The following is a 19,125-nucleotide window of genomic DNA, read 5'->3' as shown; positions in this document are numbered from 1 at the left end:
TAATTACTGATAATAAATACCATTTATCAAGTACTTGGTATATGCTAAGCAATACCAAGAATAAAATTAATTATACATAAGTGATAAATACTTTGCATATGTTTGTTAAATTAACCTTCAGAGAAAACTAATTTCTCTTTACTTCATTCCACATATGGAGAAATTAAGACCTAAAGTAATAGTGCCACATAAGTCAAGATCCCCCAGTTGGAAAATGGGATTTGAACCCACATGTACATTATAACTTCACAATCCTGACATAACTACTAAAACATTTCCATGTATTTCCATCACCTACAGATGTTCTTTGTGTATGTGTATATGTGTGATATTCTAATGGAGCTACTTTATGTGTTTTACATTTATTTAAGTTTTCTACATAACTAATTCAAAATAGAGGTTTTAAAAGCTACACAACACTTTACATTTTGTTTATACCAAAATATACTTAGGCTAATTATCCCATTGTTTTTGCCAATTTGGTTTTCTAAATATAAAACTTACACAAACATTCTTACACAGGGAATTTTATGGTAATCTCCAATTATTTATCTAGCATAAAATCTTAGAAGTAAAATAACTGGGTTAAGATATATGGGCAGCTTAATGTTATTATTCATATTTCACAATGTCTTTAAGAAACATTGATCACTTTATTCTTGCACCAAAGTCCAAATGTCTGAGGTCAAATTTAAAAGTATTTTAAATTCTATTGGATTTTTGTTAGAATTGAATTACACTGATAGACTGACTTAGAGGAGAGAAATATAATTTCAACCAAAAATATGGTATGTCTCACCATTTATTCAAGTCTTCTTTTATAATCAGTAAAGCTTTATAGTTTTTCTTCATATAGACCTTATGCGTTTGGGCTAAAATTTATTTCTAGGTATTTTGTAGTTTTTGTTACTACTATAAAAGTCATTGTTTTCCATTATATTTTATACCTGATTTTCTATTGCATAAAGGAGAGCTTTTTAGTTATGTTTTTTTCTTTTTATTAACATTTAACTTGTAACTGAAAATGCTACTTATTTCTCATTAGTGTGTACCAATGTACTATTCACTGTTTAGTTACTTTCTTGGATAGTCTAGATGACAATCTGAAGATCAATGGAGAAACAAATGTTATTATCTAGGCAAAAATCCTACTCCTCTCTCCCTTCTCCATGCCCTTGCACTTATTCTATTCATAGTTCTCTGAAACTGTGGTGTACCAAGGTGCAGAGAGACAGTGCAATCAGCCCCAGCAGAGAAAAGTATTTTATCACTGACATTGTTTATAATTACAGGCTCATAGCAATAATAAATAGCACATACACTTATTCCCTGCACCCCGCGCAAACCTCTCCTTGCCAAGTCCCTTGGTATGTCACAGCTCTAGCAGGGCCCTGCATGGGCTTCAACAAGAGCACACCAGTAGAAGATCATTCTGGGTTCTCAGAGGAAAGAGGGGAGATCTACATAGCCAACAGCAGAGAAAGGTATAATGAATTCATAAAATAACCCTAGTATTTTTAAATGTAAAATCTATTTGTAAGGTGTTTTAGTCTGTAAAAAAGACTGGTTACATTGAGAGAAGAACCATGACGGTAACCTTATCAAGTGTTAATACGTTTTATTATTTTTAAGACTGATATTAGGTTATTGTCCATATATCATCTCAATATCATATCTTCAGTGACTTATCTTTACTTCATAAAACACATACTGTAAGTTTTAGATTTTCTGTATTCTCTCGGTATGTGTACCTTTTAAGAATCAGATATTTTATTTCTGATTTCAGGCCCTTTGAGGAAAGCACAATGTCCCACACACACGCCCAAACCCGCTGCAGAGAGCACTGCCCGAGAGTCAGGAACGCTCCACTCCAGCTCCTGCTACCAGCTTGACATATGGCCTTAGGAAACTCCCTTATTGCCTCAGCCCTGTTTTTCACCCTTAAAGAGGAAAACTCAAGTGACATTAATCTAGGAATCCCATGACTCTAGGATAAAACTCTAAATGGGAAGCTTTTAACTTCTCAAGGACATATACTCAGCCTGTCTTTAACTTGTGATTTTCCTTCTCTTTCTGCCCGCTATGAGTCATGACATTTGAGAAAATCCAGTCACAAAAAATAAAGCATAGATCATTGTGGGTAAAATTGCAATATTTCCAGACTCTCTTGTCTGGCCTTAGTGCATCTCCACATCAACACGTATTTCTAAGGGGTGGAGAGAAGAGGTCCGTCTCCATACCAATAAGTGATATAAGGCGGGTGGGGAGCAAGCATGCATGGGACCAGAGAGGTTCAGTGGGGACTTCGGAGCCAGCCACAAGAGATGAGGGTGAGCAGAAGTAGATGACTGCTTGTAAGCAATAAATGGGTTTCTCCCACTTCATTTCTCCCTTTGACTTATTTTGGCTTCAAAGGTTTATTTGCCCTGGGCTGGGAACACATTTTTCCCCCTGGAGTTACAAACATGAAATTTAAGAACTCTTTATCTAGTCTTTTCTGAGCAGATACTGACTGTTGGGAGGCTTTTGGATTGCTTGGTGTGATAAGAAGTGGCCCTGTACCTTCCTCAGCATTGTCACTTACAGAGCTATGATAGATAGCAATAATGTATCCAAGGAAATGTATGTGGAATAAGTATGAAATCAAACAAAAATTTTAGTAGGTGTATTTTAGTAATTCATTATTTAAAGCCTAAAATACATCCACAGCAAAAATTAACCTATTCTGAATGATTTAAAAAATCATATAAAATGCCATTTCTTCACATTTTGCCATGACATCTAAACTTTTGCTGTGTAGTTTTACTGCCTTAGAAAATACAGAGGAGATAGTTCTCCTCTTTGGGGAACATTCCCCATGAATTAAAAAAAGGGCATATTAATATCATGATTTGAAGACCTGAATCATCCATGCTGAGATGGATGGAAACAGTTTATGATTTTTTTCTTCCACATGTAACCACTCATGGAGAAATCTTTGGAAATGACAACATAGCCATATGTAACTCCAGGGAAAAATCCCGGGGGGAAAATGTGAAACCAAAATCAGTCAAAGGGAGAAATAAAGTTTAAGAAACCCATTTATTTCTTATAAGCAGTTGTCCCATCTCTCTCTCAACCAGGCTACAGCAGAAGAGAGCCCCACCCAACCTCTGGAGGCCAGATAAGTCTTCACTTGCTCACGTAATTTCCTGTTGATATGGAGAAGACTACTGCTCTCCACCCCTTGGAAACACCTATTGATATGCAGATGCACTAAAGCCAGGCAAGAGATTCTAGAAATACTGAAATTTTACCTGCATCATACATTTAGAGGCTTTACTTAACAGGACTGTAAAGTGCCTTATGATATAGTAAGCCATTATTATTTTTATTTCACTGTTATTTTTACCTAATTAAGACAGCTGACTTCCTGTTCTTTCACACAGTGATTAAAACTTTGAAGCTGCATGTTATGATAATGGAGAAAGACGGAAGAGCAAGCTGCCAACCTGTGTGATCTCCCTGGACTCTGGTCTCTCCCTTGCAGAGGCAATGCAAGCTGTGATGAATACTTTCTGGGCTTAATCCTTTTATCCACAAAACACTGACAACTTGCTTACCTTCTCTGTGCCTCTGATTTATGAAATGAGGATAATAATGGTACTGACCTCACAAGGTGGTAGTAAGGAATTAATGAGTTAAGGCAAGCAAAGCTCTCAGCGCCATGCCTGGTATGTTGCATGCACTGTTATAAGCATTTCCCGATATGCTCACTGGCTCTGTGCTCCAGCGGCACTTGGCTTCTTTAACTCCATAAACATAATGATCACTCTCTTGCCCCTAGACTCCACACAAGGACTCTCACAGCACTTACAACAGTCAACAGTCACACAGGCATTCATGTGGCTATTTGCTTTAGATCCACCTTTCCTCCAGGTGGAACTTCTGTGAGATCAGGAACTGCTCTGTCTTCCACTGCACACCTGGACACTATGTCAGTACTTATGGCAGATGCGCAAGAGATGTGTATTAAACACTGAGTGAATAAATAAAGAACCCAAGAGAAGAAAAAGTAAATTCTAAAAAAATTTTAAAACCCATCATAGGAACTTGGGTTTGTTAAGGCTCCATGTTTCAAGTTCATTCCTTATCTGCTGTATCATATTACATCAACTCTCAATTCAGCTTAAAACCTTAGAGCTAAGCTTTTACATATTTCCTTTCAAAGTGGCTTCTTCAGAAACCATACTGCAGAAGGCAAACACATATTTTAGAGAACTGCATAAATATATGATAGGATCTCTGAGATTACTTCATTTATTTCTTCTTTGGAATTGCAGATACTATGAATGAAAATCTAATTAAATTGAATCAGTCAGTAGTAAATACAGTGTTCCCAGAATGCAACTTCTTAGCAGATGATACAGGACTTTGAAAATCAGTGCTTGTCCCTTTAGGAAGTGGAAACAGAACAACAATAAGCTCAGTTATTTTGATAGTGTTATTTTGGTTTAGGGAATGCCGTTTGTAATGAGGATGTACTTGCAGAGCAAGAAAATGATGTGCTGTGGGGAATACGTATTTGATTTCTCACATTACTAGGATATTATTACTGTTTTCCTATAAGGAAATTAGTACCCTCAGAAGGCAATGACCAGATGGCTAACATTATAAAAAGCATTTTAAACTGCTCTGGGAGAAGGTTTTGTATAATAATATTATTCAAACCATCACTCAGAATACACTTAGAGGGTCTTAGGAACCTTTGGGCCACAAAGAAAGCGAGTTTGACAAAAGCTCTGTCTTAAGTTGAATTAGCAAATTCAGGGTATATCAGTATACCCATCTTTTTCCAATTCATTCAAATATACAACCTAGTTATGCCTTTTCATTTAGATTTTTACATTACAATTTTGCTACTCAAAATACGGTCTGCAGGCCAACAGCATGATTTTATCTGGGAACTTGCTAGAAATGCATAGTATAAGGCCACACCTCCGTGTGCAGGATCAAAACCTGCATTGGACAAGATTCTCAGGTGCTTTGTATGCAAATTAGATTTTGAGAAGCACTGCTGTTGTTTTACTAAAAGCAACGAGAATGAAATGAAGAATTTCAGTGCAAAAAAGAAATACACCATGTGTGACAAAGGTGTATTTGTTAAAGTCCAGGAGGTGGCGCCACAGCGTCTGGGCGCAGCGGAGTTGGAAGGCCTGCACCATCAGCTCTGCCTCTCAACGGCACTTCTCCCAACTCACACCCTCTGGACCCACCTTTTCACCCAGCTATTGCTGTGTGGCCATCTGTAACCTGTCTCCTCCCCTCAGCGGCCCCTAGGAGCTATGACTTTCCACCCTGGGCCTCTCTGCTGCCCCCAGGAGAGGTGCCTTTGGGAACCTACTGACTCTGAAATGTCTACACCCCTTGAAGTGAAAATTCTCCCTCCATAGGGCAACCCTTGACCAACTCTGAATAACAGCTACAGTTAATTAAGAGGTAGATTCAACAAGGCCCCGCAGGAGAAGTCCCAGCAGCCAAAAGCAGGGACTAGCTATTTACAAGAACTCTGGCTTTCCTCCAACCAACAGAATATGCAAAGTTGGTGAGAAGTCATTCCCACGATAACAATTGCTCCTCTATACAATTCCATTTTCCTAACAGACTCTAGAGATTCTCTCTTCTTAACTGGCTCTGAAGAAGTAAAAGGCTGTTGGAAGGACCACACAGCAAGGAGCGGAGTGTAACCTCAAAAAATTGAGCATTGTCCTCAAGCAATAGCCAACAAGGAGCAAAGCCCTCAACCATACAGCAGGCAGGAAGTGCATTCTGTCAACAAACCAAGCGAGATTCTTCCCCAGCTGAGCCTCTAGATAAGAATGCAGCCTGACCGACACCTTGAAGATGCCACATAAGATCCTGAATAGAGGACCCAGCTAAGCCATGCCACTATCCTGACCACAGAAATTGTGAGATTAGAAATGTGGGCTGTTTTAAGCCTCTAAACCATTGTGATTTCTTATGCATCCATAGAAAACTAATAAAACCTCCATTAGACTGCAAGCTCCATGAAGTTAAGGACTATGCATGATATGTCCAACACATCATAGAGTCTGTGACACATCCCAGTTGTTCCATAAATATACTTATATATATAAACATATATTTTGGGGTTTCCTGAAACAGAATTCACTGTACTTATATCTAAAAGTCTGTCTTGCCATCATTGAGTACCAGAGGAAATAACCATATATTAAATTTCTATGAGACTAAATGTATACAAATTATAACACAAATAAAATATGCAGTCAAAAAGGAAGTAATACTTCTAAGTGTCTGATCAAGATTTGCCCAAATATTTCATCTTTGAAGTTAAGGCTCCAGCTCCAATCACACACACACACTGTTAACATACATTTCCCTATTATTTCCTAGCCTTTTAAAAAACAGTTGAGCACGTACTGTATATAAAATTACTATCCAGGCTAATTCACTTAGCATCCTATTGTAAGCATGTTTGTTGTCACCATAAAATCAGCAGTTTTCAAAGACACGTCTGAAACCATTGGCTTTGCACAGTTTCAACAGTGTTCTCCAAGCATCCTGTGCCTGATATTATCTCATATAAATAGCCTGGCACTCCAAACAGGTGAGGCACAGCTGGCCTCTGGTCTGGTACAGCCAACTGGACCCAGATTACCCCATTTCAGTCATGTCTCTTCCCCTCACCAGAGGGGCTGACTCAGGATTCCAGATAAAACCCCAACAAATTGAACAAAACATCACAACACTCTGGTTTATAATCAGCTCAAATCCTCTTCTAACCTAAAACTTCTTGCCAAGCGCCTGTTACAGCTACTGAAACAAGCTCACTGATACTAAGTTGTTATACATTTACATACACATTGATAATTTGGCCATGGGCACTTACTATCCTGATAAATTTTTCATTTTTTTACTTCATTGCCTTAATCTCACTCATTATGGGTTTCCCATACAGATGCCATATAAAATGTGTGACAATACCAGCTAGAGTTAAGTTCAAAAACCCTTGCTTATATGGCTATCTCATTACTGAGCACCCTCTTAAAAGGCTACTGACCAAGAGTGATTAAATATGCTGAGTAGGGTGAGAATAAAAGAAACTAAGACACAAAGAGATGTCAGTTACTTGTAAAGCAATCACAAGCAGCAGGTATTTGGATTGTTAGTGTAATTACTTACCTTCCTTTACTTAAGGGTCTATAACGCTTTCTGACAAGAAGGAATCTGCTCTAATATTGAAGATCAGCAGGAAGAGAAACCATCTAACCTTCCTCAGGGATGAAAGTTCATGGCTGTTGTTGACCTTGTTGTTTCTGTTGTTTCCAAATGGCCAGAAATGTCTTCTCTCAGATATCTGGGGGGAAAGGGGTGAAGCAATTGTTTAGTTGGTTAGTTCACTTTTATTAAAACCTACCCCTCCTAAGTGATTTCTCACAAACATTGAGAAAAACTAACACACTTTAAAATGGCAATCAGGTCATCATTTCCAAGTCTAGTTGAATCCAACTCTTCATCTACTCTACACCTGCACCAACACAGCTGATTGTACCTAGAGAAAAGCCCATCACTGTGCTGGTGGATCTCACTTTAAATTCATGACCACTAGTTTCCTAACAAGGCAGAACCCTTGCATTCGAGCACTAGATTCAATTCCATGTCTCCTACTCAAAAATATCACTTCCAGGTCCCTCCCCCCTTCTACATCATTAATTTTACCATCTATATTTGTCATGCAATGTTCCTATCATCTTTTTAAAGGCACTCATGATTCCACCTCCCTCTCCTGCTATGGCTCCATGTCAACACCCTGAAACAGATGAATACTACTTTCTCTGTCCAATTTCTCTCTTTCTCTTCTCCCTTAAACCCACTCCAGATTGTTTTTACCCAACTGCTCCATATCAAAACTGCTCTTTCCAAGCTCTCCAACAATCTCCAAATGTAAATCCACATTCCTTGTCATACTTGACTTACCAAACTTTGACAATGGTTGAGCATTATTTCATCCTTGAAACACTTCCTTCACAGGACACCACATCTTCCCATATGCTTCTTCTCAGTCTTTTGACTGGTCCTCCTAATCTCCCAACATTTTCATGTTGGAGTGTTTCCAGGCTTACTTGCCTGGAACTTCTCTTTGCCAGCTATTATCTATCCATACATATCTACATTGTTCTGTCATGATTTCTATTCAAGTCAGAATAGGGTACATAACGTTGTAGTACCACCTCTTCACAATCTCAGTAGCTTGATAAATTCATGTTACCTGTCAATTGTGGGTTGCCTGGGGGCTCCGCCCCACATTATCATCTCTCTGGGACACAAACTGCTGGAGCAGCTGTCATTTGGAGCATTACCAGTTTCTGTGGTAAATTGTACATTGATTGCCAGAGTTTCTACCCAAAAGTGACACATATCACTTCCACTCTATTTCCACTAGACAAAGCAAGTCACATGACCACCGCAAGCAGGAAAGTACAACTCTAAGATGAAACCATATTAGAGGGGGAAATGGAAACATTTGTTGAATGGCACTAAATGGTCACCAAAACTCCAAAGTTTGTATTTTTCAGTCTAGGTTCTCCCCTAAACTCTGGATTCATACATCCAACCCTCTGCTCAACACCTCCTCTTAGACATCTAACTGACATCCAACTAAGCATCCTCAAAACTGAGCTCCTAATCTCCCCACTCCGAACCAAACCTTCTCCTCTCAGCTTTTCTGTTTGAGTTCATGGAAGCTCCACCAACTCCCTATACAAGTTCCATAAGGGTTTACTTCAGTATGTCTAATACCAAACACTGTGGCAAAAAGGAGGTTGAACAAATGAACTATTGAATAAATATTGTGGTTTTTGTCTCAGCTCGCTCTCTGATTTCTTTACATCTTTTAAAAGTAATGAAATAAAGGGAATACCTCACTCAAATAAAAGATTCAGACTAAATGAATATTGTGACTTTTGAACACTACTGTAGCTCTTGAACACCCAGGACCTGTTACTAAATTCAGATATCGTGTTGAGTCCCCTCCCTCCCCTGCCCCCCAACTAGCCTACATTAGGAACAAGCGCTGCACTAGTATTTCTCTGACATCTGGTAGCCTCATAACTGACCTTCCCCTCCCTCTTCATTCCATGTGTCCATTCTCTTTCTACACCTTTCAGGGAGCCACAGAATATGTCACACTTTTTTCTAACACAGGTTACCCTGTGATCCTCATTAGACATGTCCAAGGCTACTTACTACAAGATAGATTCTTCCTGTTTCAGAGCTAATTGTTTTTTGCACTTATTTTTTTCTCAAGCTTCTCAAGACCTCTTCTCCTTGCTCATTAGATAGATGCCATCCAGGTGTAGAAGTTTGCTTCCTAAAGCCTACCTGATTTTTAATGAACTGTTTGCTGGATCTAACTGACATACCAGATGAGATGGTTGTCAGTTGTAAACTGATAGCTGCAAACCCAGGGGGCCTTAAGTCAAGACTGAATAAGGAAATACAACAGCCCAAACTAAAGGTGCTATGCCCAAATATATATCTACGGATTTGCTACTCTTTTTTAAATAAGTTTGGATTATATCTAAATTCTATCCTTCCGAGCATCTTCTCCCTATGTTTGTTATGGTAATTAAATCAGTAAATATATGTACTTAGAACAGTACCTGGCATGTAGTCAACTCAATTTAAGGATGTGTTTCTGTTCCTATTTTATTTTCTTTAGGATTACTAATTACTTAATAGTCTAAGGAGATATATCTCTTAAATCATAATCTGAAGTTATTGCTATTTACAGGCTGTTATCAACATTTTAAATCTTTGCTTGATTAAAAAAATAGTGTAAGATCTAAGTAAATTAAATTCACAGTGAAACTGTGATTAAACATGTTAGGAAATCTGGATATATCAATGCAGCATGTGAGACAGGAAAATAATTAGCTGCCAAGGACCAATAATTCAGATTCCATAATTCTGTTCTGTGCACTAGTTCATAACAGAAGAGTTCAGGAGAGGCAGTGCTGAGTAACCTACCATAATAAATAAAAGCAAGCAATAAAAACAATAAAATAAAAGCAAGCAAAAGAAAGTTGCCATACCTGAGTGGGAGAGAATAAGAAATAGCAGTTTTAGCCCTAAACTGATGAGCTGAATAATGTGGAGCCAGTCACAGATCAGTATTTTACTCAAATATGGACAAAGATGAGGCCCCAAATCTCCTAGGTACCATAGTATGAAAGTGTCTTGCCAATGGGTTTCACTACAGATTCAGTGTGACCAAAGAAATTGACAGCAAAACACTCTTGGGGTGACAGGGTTATACCCAACTTTATTTCCAGGTGGCAGGTCAGTCACTAAAATCCCATTCACTCAGGCAGAGTCTGCATGCAGCAGCAAGCTGGTCTCTGCCTCTGGGCCCCTCTGCCTGCACAGCCATCCTCTGGGCTTCTCTTGCACAGTCGTCCCACACAGTCGTCCTGCACAGCTGTCCTCTTGGCCTCCCTTGCACAGCCATCCCACACAGCTGTTCTGCACAGCCATCCTCTGGGCCTCTGTCATCGGCACTACCACCACTCCAGCCTCTGCTCTGCTCTCCTGCAACCTTGCAGCCCTGCCACTGTGTCGCGCCCAGAGCACTGGGCAGAGCTCTTTATATAGACTCAACAGTCATGTATTTTCCACAGGTGTGCAGTGAGCTAGTCAACCAGGGCCATGTGAGAATCCTGGCCACAGGACTCTCATTTTATCCACAGAAAGCATTCATTTTGCCATGTCAGTTGGTCAGAAAATATAAATTTTCTCAGTTGTGCCTCTAGACATGATCCCAACCACATCTGGAGAAAGCTCTGATTCCCTCGGACTGGGCATGTGTGTAGCCAGCTCATTCGCCCACACTGCACTCTGTCCATTCAGACAGGGGCCTCCAGGAAGCAGTGTCTCTTCCTTTTTTAAAAAATGTTTTAATTTTGGTATCATTAATGTACAGTTACTTGGACAACATTATGGTTACCAGACTCCCCCCATTATCAAGTCTCCCCCACATACCCCTTTACAGTCACTGTCCATCAGTGTAGTAAGATACTATAGAGACACGACTTGTCTTCTCTGTGCTATACTGCCCTCCCCGTGCACCCCCCCTACATTATGTGTACTAATCATGATGCCCCATTTTCCCCCTTATCCCTTCCTTCCCGCCCACTGTCCCCAGTCCCTTTTCCCTTGGTAACTGTTAGTCCATTCTTGGATTCTGTGAGTCTGCTACTGTTTTGTCCTTCAGTTTTTCTCTGTTCTTATACTCCACAGGTGAGTAAAATCATTTGATACTTGTCTTTGTCTGCCTGGCTTATTTCACTGAGCATAATACCCTCTAGCTCCATCCATGTTGTTGCAAATGGTAGGATTTGTTTTCTTCTTATGGCTGAATAATATTCCATTGTGTATATGTACCACATCTTCTTTACCCATTCATCTGCTGATGGACACTTAGGTTGCTTCCATTTCTTGGCTACTGTAAATAGTGCTGTGATAAACATAGAAGTGCATATGCCTTTTTCAAACTGGGCTGCTGCAATTCTTAGGGTAAATTCCTAGGAGTGGAATTCCTGGGTCAAATGGTATTTCTATTTTGAGTTTTTTGAGGAACCTCCATACTGCTTTCCACAATGGTTGAACTAGTTTACATTCCCACCAGCAGTGTAGGAGGGTTCTCCTTTCTCTACATCCTCACCATTTATTGTTGTTTGTCTTTTGGATGTTGGCCATCCTAACTGGTGTGAGATGATATCTCATTGTGATTTTAATTTACATTTCTCTGATGATTAGTGATGTGGAGCATCTTTTCATGTACCTGTTGGCCATCTGAATTTCTTCTTTGGAGAAGTGTCTGTTCAGCTTTTCTGCCCATTTTTTAATCGACTTATTTGCTTTTTGTTTGTTGAGGTGTGTGAGCTCTTTATATAATTTGGATGTCAACCCCTTATCGGATATGTCATTTATGAATATATTCTCCCATACTGTAGGATGTCTTTTTGTTCTACTGATGGTATCCTTTGCTGTACAGAAGCCTTTTAGCTTGATGTAGACCCACTTGTTCATTTTTGCTTTTGTTTCCCTCGCCCAGGGAAATATGTTCATAAAGAAGTTGCTCCTGTTTATGTTCAAGAGATTTTTGCCTATATTTTTTTCTAAGAGTTTTATGGTTTCATGACTTACAGTGTCTCTTCCTTTAATGAGACATTTCATGAGTTCTGCCTATTCCTCAATATTCATATCTTCCATGTGAGGTTCATATGGAACAGCCTATGTATATTCAGTGAATTTTAAGTTGATAGCAACTTAAATTTAAATACATTCCAAAACCCTACATTTTTTTCCTCCTCCCCACATTTATCTTTTTGATGTCTCATTTTACGTCTCTTTTGTTTATATGTCCTTCAACTAATTACTGTAGTTTTCATTAATTTTACTACTTTTTTCTTTCAACCTTCATAATAGCTTTCTAAGTGACTAATTCACTGCTTTTACTATAGATTTACCTCTGGTAAGATTTTATTTTGTATGTTTGTTATTAATTGCTGCCTTTCTTTTTCAGCTTAAAGGTGTCCCTTTAACATTTCTTTTAAGGCCAGTTAAAATTCCCTTAGCTGTTGCTTATCTGGAAAATATTATCTCTTCTTCTATTTTGAATTGCATCCTTGCTGAGAGTAATCTTTTGGGGAACTTTTTTCCATTTCAGTACTTTGAATATACCATGTCACTCCCTCTTGACCTGCACAGTTTCTGCTGAAAATTCTGCTCATAGTTTCATGGGATTTCCTTTGCATGTAACAAGTTGCCTTTCTCCTGCTACCTTTAAGATTCTCTATCTTGAAATTTTGACATTTAAGCTATAATATGTCTTGGTGTGGATCTTTACGTTTATCTTATGTAGAACTCTCTGGGATTCTTGGACCTGGATGTCTATTTCCTTCCCCAGATTAGAAAAGTTTTTGACCATTATTTCTTCAAATAAGTTTTCTGCCCATTTCTCTCTCTCTTCTCCTTCTGAGACTCCCATATGCAGATGTTATTCTGCTTGATGTTGTTCAATGGTTTCTTTAAGGTATCTTCACTTTTAAAAATTCTCTTTTCTTTTTTCTGCTCAGTCTAAGTGAGTTCCATTGCTTTGTCTTTCAGCTCACTGAACTGCTTTTTTTGCTTCATCCAGTCTGCTGTTTAACCCCTGTAGTGTATTTTTCAGTTTAGTTATTGTATTCTTCAGCTCTGACTTCTGCTTGGTACTTTCTTATATGTTCTCTCTTTGTTGAAGTTCTCACTGTGTTTATCCATTCATCTCTCTAGTTCACTGAACATCTTTATGACCATTATTTAAACTCTTTATCAAGTAGATTACTTATTTCCATTTCGTTGAGGTCTTTTTCTGGATTTTTATCTTGTTCTTTTATTTGGAACATATTCTTCTGTCTTCTCATTTTGCCTGATTCTCTGTTTGTGTCTACAGTTACCTCTCCCATTCTTGAGTAGTAGCCTTGTGTAGGAGATAAACTGTGGGGCCCAGAATTGCAATCCCCCTGGCCACCAGAGCTTCACTCCACAGGCACCCCCTGTGTGGGCTGTCTGCATCCACTGGCCTGGCATGGGGCAGGGTGGGGCGCTCACCACTGTGTCATGGCTGAAGCTCAGGATCCGCTGGCTATGGCACAACTATGGAAAGAGGTGGCACAACTACCTACACTAGCAGGTTAGAGGAAGATTGCCACAATGGTGCCCAGTACAACTTCTGTTGCTGGATAGAATCCCAACAGCTTCCTGCCTCTCTGATATCCGCTTCATGTTAGTAAGTAGGTCTCCTTCACATATGATCTATGCACTTTCAAACTGCCTCTTTTGTGCTGGCTTCTGAGGCAAATGAATCTGCATATGAGCCCTTTAAGAGTGGATTCGCTGTTCCCTAGAGCTCAGTGGTTCTCCTGGACATAATCCCCAATTGGTTTTTATTCTAGGGACTCATCTCTCCCATGTAGCACCCAAGGGTTCACTTGCCTGATTGGGGCATAAACCCCTCAGTCCTCAAGGAAAAATTCCATATTTCTGAGATCCCTCTAATTGTGGGTCAGTAAGCCCAGGGCGAGGTGTTCAGTGGGAACATGTCTCTGCCTCTCCTACTCGCCACAGGCAGCCCTTTTATCCTTTGTTGTGGAGGTTCTGTTCATCTAATTTTTAGGACTTTCTCAAAGAAAATTATTCCATATGTAGCTGTAGATTTGTTGCGTCCATGAAAGGAGGTAAATTCAGGATCATATCATGCTGCCATAAGCTCTGCAGAATTTTTCAAAAATGTTGATGACAGAACAGAAGCTTATTAACATTTACTGACAATGAAAGTTCTAAAATAACATATGAAGGTGAGATGCTTCTTCCTAAAGAATCAGGAAATATAAAAGACATGCTAATAGTATAATAATAACCATCCCAAGACAATAAGTCAAGAATTAACTGTCTGCAAATAATCTTCTGTGTAAGCAGTACCTTGACTTTAAGTTTCTTAAAAATGCAAAAATGGAGATGAGGGAACTAATCATGCTAATTAACTCACTGTGCCTTGTAACAAATTTTAAGTAAAGGATCAGGCAACTAGAGAAAAAGACCAAAATCTCAATTAGTTAATCTGAATAGAACATAAATACTCTCAGAACTCATTTGCCCTTTAAAATGGAAAAGAAGACCCAGGATGGGGGGAACAGTGATCACTCCATGTTGGCAGCCTGGCATTGTTATTTACGGCAGCAGTTTTAAGCTCTGCATTCCCACAGGAGTGTTTACTAAATTTGGGCAGCAGAATGTGAAAGTTAATATAAACTATCCATAATCAGCCCACCTCAGAGAAGTCATGTAACCTAGGACTTTGACAAGTTCTATTATCTTATATTCTGCTTAAAAAGTGTTTCTGTCCAGAAGCTTTGTAGGATGTCACACTCAGAACTGTCAACAATAATCTCTAGTCATAAATTATGGATAAGAGTTTTCTGCATATCTGGCACCATTTTTAAAAGACTACACCACCATTCTATTAAATTGTGATACTATTTTCAATGTGTAGGATGTGAAAGTATCAAGTATGATTTATTCTTTACTTCTAAAGGATCTAGTTCTTATATCTATCTATTCCCTTCTTGGAATCTGCAACCTCTCTTTCCACAGGCTTGAGCCTCCATGTTGTCAGACACTCAGGTATAGCAGACTTCAAGGCTGTGTTTTCTTGATGCTGCAACTGATATTTCCATCTACCATCCTCAATGCAACCTTCTCTTCATGAAGTTCTTTAAAGGATATTCTACACGCAGTGCCTCTGGTCTCACACACCTTAAAATTCCTGTCATGACTAGCCACCACCACTCACATTCGTTTATAAAAATCAGACTTCCCAAACTACTTTTCTTCTGAAATCACTCAGGATCATCAATGACCCCACCAAATCCAGTAACTTTTTTTTAGCCCTTACTTTCCAAGGCCTGTCTGCTCTATTTTGCATTATTGGCTACAACCTCCTCAAAATACCTTTTCATTTGGGATTTCAGGATACTTCATTTCTCTGATTTTCCTCTTCTCTTTACAATTCCAGGGATACATATTTTGTGGCTGAATACTATCTACTTCTTTTATGTGAATGAACACAGCAATATTGACCACAATGAAATACTTTTTCTTTAGTAAACAGAGATGAAATATTACAAGGGCAACAGGATGCCCAGGGAAAGGGACAACAGTAACATTTCTGCCCAATTACACTTTTCTTTGTGCGATCTCTGTAAGGCACATGCATTCTGAGTAGCTGGGTGTGTGATTTAAATGGAAACATGGAAATGTGGAGGATACAGGAGATGTCTAACCTTCTGAGACTAAGTGGATACCTTCTGTATCCCTCCTGAGCCCCTGGCAGACATACTAACAAGTATGGCCTTGGGTAGACTATATCGATTCATCATATCCCTTGCTAATAACTTAAATTATTTAACATTATCATCTGCTGTGTCTAAGATTTCTATTCAATGGGCTTTTTTTTGTTTTTAAGTTTAAACTGTAACACGATAAGGAAATGTTCTCACAGCTTTTGAAATATCAGTCATCAGTTTGACTAAAATTGCATATTCTAGCCAAATGTATTCTTAATATTATTACAATTATAAATGATCTGTCTTTTATTTTAGGTATTCAAGTTATCAGGGAAAGGCTGATATTTTTAAAGCAATAAGAGGAAGCTTGTTGAAAACATCAGTTTGATTTTGCTTGATCCTACTAGCTGGATATCCCAGAACTGAAACTCAGAGGAACTTTAAATGAAATGAGTGAGCTGATTATGAAAATATGACACTCTGTACAGCATACTGAAGACTTCTGTTCATGGCTGTTTTGCGGTATTTTCTTTTTTAGTAATGCAGATTGATGAAGCTTTTAAACAGTAATCCTAAAGAATCCCCCTTGAAAGACTCAAGGGAGGTCCAAAGGAGATGACATTTAAATTGAAAAGAAAGAGCTCTACTAGCCACCCACAAGGGGATAAGAAGGAAAGCAGTGCATATCCTAAACCCAGCTCCCTGTTTGCCTGCCCTCTCCTCCTCTGGGCCTCCTTCAAGAGAGTTAGTTGGTAGCACTCAACTATTTCTCCTGTAACAACCTGTATTATCCATTGGTTTCAACTTTTGCAATCTCATTTGGAGAATGGGGTATGAATAGATAATAAAACCAGAAATTCTTCCTCTTCCACAAATGTGTTAGTAATTATAATAGGTGCTACCACTGCTGGACCCTTACTCCCTATCAGGCGCCGTGTGAAGCACTTTGTAGACATTATTTCACGAGTCCTCACAACCACTCTCTGTGGTTTTATTACCCTCAACTGACTGACAAGAAAACAGCTTTGGAGAAGTGAGGAAATTTGGCTAGGAAGCAGCAAAGCCAAGATTCCAATCCATATCTTTTTTATTCTAAAAGAAGATTCTTTTCACAACTAGATTAATCTAAGTCTTCCCCATATCTTTGATGTATGAATGCTGGACATTGAGGTGAACACTTTATTCTTGGTGTGCTATCCCAGAGAGGGAATTTTAAATGCCCTGCAGTTCGGGGTGTGAATCCCAGCATGGCAAGAATCCAGGAGAGGAAGTTAGAACCACTGGAAAAGACAGCTGAGGACAAACCTGCAGCTTCTTCCTCCTCTTCTATGGATGGTGGCCACCGCTGCTTTTATAAGATGTAAAGAGACGTTTCATCTACATAACTTTCTGAGAAAGCCTATTTCTGTAAGTAGAACTTGAAATGTGTTGCCTACTCTCCTAATGTCATCAATACCTTGAGATAAATCCATCTTTTATAATCCTGCAGACTAGATCAGCCTCCATCTTCAATTCTAGGGAGTCCTGCCAATGCTAGTAAAAAAAAAAAAGATAAAAAAAGGAAAAAAATTAATATGTTGTTTAGGCCAAATTTAATTCTAAGTCTCAGTCTCTTTGAGTAAATCTCAAGTTGATAAACATATATATATATTGAAAGCATAATAAGGTCACTTGTTTCTCAAATGTGCACATCCCTGTCACAAGTCTACTAGAAGCCTCTTGAGAACCTAGCCTAGTAGATTATACAGTAATTGGAGGTTGACCTTTTCTGCAGAGTTTAATGAATTAGAAATTGCATTTTTAAACTTGGTTGATATGCTATCAAATGTCAATCATCATTTCTTTAATCTATCTCAACTACACTATAAATTAAGTGAGTCCAAAATCTAATTTACTAGGCCAGCAGAGGAGTGACATAGCCAACAATTATGGGGGAAAACTTCAAAGACCCTTCCTGAAGTCATCTTAAGATGGCAGTGACAATAAGGATGGCAACTGATTTACAGACACAGTCATGAGAGCTACTGGTGGGGGTGGGAGGAGGAATTCCCAAAGTGGGAGTTTGAAGTTGTAACTTGAAGATAGCTTAAACAGGACTCAAAGTCTGGTGAAGACTCCCTCACACCAAGTACAATGCCTACAGTGTGAAATGCATATTTTCCACTTAAATTATACCTAAAACACATCCATGATTAAGCTTAAAATATACTTTTACAGCTGTTGTTCCATTTTACAATTTTTGATGTAAAAATTTGGGGTATATCTCCCTTAGTCAACTGTTTCTATTTCAAACAGAATCAATTTGCTGCATGGTATTTCATGTGCTAGAGAAAGCAAATATCCCCAACAATTTTATATAACTAAGCATCTCTGTAATGCCTCTTTGTTACATTGACATCATTTTGTCTTCCTATTCTCCTAAATAAGGACATTATTCAGTTTATTAAAGATTTTCTAGTGTACTTCTGACATCTGCATTTCCCACAAGTTTCCTGAGACACTGGAAGTGAGTTATTTGTGTAGACTGAAGCTACTTATAAGCAGTGTTGGAATAATGAGTAAGTAAGTTCAGTCAGTTCTGCAAAATAGCTGGTCAGTTCTAAAAGGAGGAAAATAATCAATTTAACAAATTGGACGCACATTCTGCTCCAGGCACTATGCAAGATGTTCCACTGACTCAAGAATAGACAGAAGGCAGCCTCTGATTTCAAGGAGCTTAAAGCCCTGGGGTAGGAACAAAATGTGTGCAAACAACTGTAAGTGATACCCTTTGGTGCTAAGCCAAGAAGGTAAAATAGCCCCTTTTCATCATAAAACTTCTGAAATATATTTGCTCAAATAAAGTCATCATTTTTAGAGGTTGATTTCAAAGGAAAGTAACAGGTTTCCATATATGAATACCTGTGTGTGTATGTGTGTGTGTGTGTGTGTGTGTATAAAATGCATATGAGGCATTTTATAGTTTGTTGAGATGTGATTTTCTTTAAAAGCACCACGTTTTTATACACACACACACACACACACACACACACACACACACACACAAGGGAATGAAGCTGCCTTTCTTCTCCCTCCCTAGCAGGAAGGCAGCCTCGATGGAGGGTCCACACAAGGAGAGCATCAGAGCACGGTGGCAGCCCAGTAAGGCCAGGATATTGGAGAATTGAGTAAAAAAGTAACTAAATGGAGGATAATGGGAGCCTGGCTTTTTGCTGTC

The sequence above is a fragment of the Manis javanica genome, chromosome 8 (assembly GCF_040802235.1).
Source record: "Manis javanica isolate MJ-LG chromosome 8, MJ_LKY, whole genome shotgun sequence".
NCBI lineage: Eukaryota > Metazoa > Chordata > Mammalia > Pholidota > Manidae > Manis > Manis javanica.
Note: the sequence above shows the minus strand (reverse complement) of the source record.